Source organism: Chrysochloris asiatica, unplaced genomic scaffold, assembly GCF_000296735.1.
Source record: "Chrysochloris asiatica unplaced genomic scaffold, ChrAsi1.0 scaffold00291, whole genome shotgun sequence".
In the NCBI taxonomy this organism is placed as follows: domain Eukaryota; kingdom Metazoa; phylum Chordata; class Mammalia; order Afrosoricida; family Chrysochloridae; genus Chrysochloris; species Chrysochloris asiatica.
The window spans coordinates 1,825,235-1,827,050 of record NW_006408809.1 but is presented as its reverse complement, the minus strand read 5'-3'; the positions used below and the strand labels follow the sequence as shown (position 1 = coordinate 1,827,050).

Below are 1,816 nucleotides of genomic sequence, written 5' to 3'. Positions count from 1 at the left end.
TAGCCATTAGAGAGATGCAAATCAAAACAACAGTGAGATATCATCTCACACCAGCAATAACAGCAAAGATCAAAAAAGCAGAGGACAATAAATGCTGGCGGGGATGTGGAGAGACTGGGACACTCCTGCATTGCTGGTGGGACTGCAAAATGGTCCAATCTCTCTGGAAAGCAATATGGTGCTTCCTGAGAAAGTTGGAAATAGAAATACCTTATGATCCAGAAATTCGTCTACTTGGTATTTACCCAAAAGAAATACAAGCCATAACACAAGTAGATATATGCACACCAATGTTCGTAGCAGCACTATTTACAATAGCAAAAAGATGGAGACAGCCAAAGTGCCAATCAACTGAAGAATGGATAAACAAACTGTGGTACATACACACAATGGAATACTATGCTACCTTGAAGAATAACAAGGAAGCGCAAGCCACCACATAACATGGATGAACCTTGAGGACATTATGTTGAGTGAAATTAGTCAGTCACAAAAGGAGAAATACTGCATAGGACTGCCGCTGTAAAAGACTAAGAAAAAGAACCCATACTAAAGGAGGGGCAGGATTCTTTGCTGGTTGCTGGGATGTGGGGGGTGGGAGGAGGAGAGGGAGGGGAAGGTGAAACACAGGACAGGGAATACACACAGGATAGTTTGGGTGCTGGGGAGGGGGGCAATATACAAGATGGGAGAGGGGAATGGAAGAACAAAGCAGATGGGAGAACAATTAGGCAGGTTTGCATAGACTAAGTGGGACAGAGGTAAATAATGATGTATGCACAACCTTGGAATAACAGGGCTCTGGGATACAGGGATTGAGACTTGGTTGGAATAGGGAAAAGGGGAGAAATAATGTTAAGATGCTTGGCTGTCTTTTGAATCTTGGTTTCCCTTGCATACCATTATAAAATAGACACTTGATGGGTAGAGAAAGGAATAGCCAGAAATATCACCATAGAAAGCTTGTAAGTCCGTCTTCTGCTTATAACTGATTGGAATACCTAAAATGGGCTACAACGTGCCCAGTGAAGGAGGCTTCCTGTGGAGCCTCTGCATTACCTAAGACTATAAGTGGAATACTGAACAGCATCCAGAATCTTCAGAGGTGGGAAATTTCCACTTGAAAGGATGGGCAGACCAGCCTAGAGCAACTAGAAGAACAGAAGATACCTCTTGAAAGAAAGAACAACTGGAAAAATACAAGACAATATAGGCAGACCAGCTACAAGAACTATAAGAACAAGCAAGTTGTTCGCCCAGGAGACATCAAAGCAAGTGGTCGGGTCCCCTCAGAGCAAACCCCCTTCCAAGACTAAGACTCAATGGGAATACACGCTCTGATTGGTGACCATGTTCATCACCAATAAGGGGAAGTGAGGGAAAAACAGCAATGAAGCTGCCAGCTAAGACCTACAACGTTCAATAGACTCCTGTGAACCCAGGTGGAGACCTGGTTGGCCAGCAGTGTGGCAAGTCCTTGATACTCTTGGGCTCAGAGTCAGTGACATAGCCACAGAGGAGGTAGAGTGGAACGTGAAGTGTCCAGCTAATAAGAAGAGAGGGCATATGCACAAGAACACCCACACCTGCAGGTAATACCCACCTGACCTGATTTCAGTGACTGGATTATCAGAGCTCAACTAGAAGAGGAAAAAAAAGAGTAATCTGATACAATTTGCTGAACTTGACCCTACACCTATGGTTGCAGCAGCTCAAAAGAGGGAACAAATCTTTACAGCAAGGATCATTCCCACCCCCTCCATACACAGAGTAGACAGGGATGGGCAACTTGGACATTGACTACCCAAAGGGGGGG

The 1,816-nt window shown here is 44.6% G+C and overlaps 1 protein-coding gene across 1 annotated transcript in view; it reads left to right on the top strand.

Moving 5' to 3' along the window:
* ANKRD55 (ankyrin repeat domain 55) overlaps positions 1-1,816 on the top strand; it is a 210,984-nt gene that overhangs the window by 107,747 nt on the left and 101,421 nt on the right. The gene's annotated exons all lie outside the window — the stretch shown is intronic.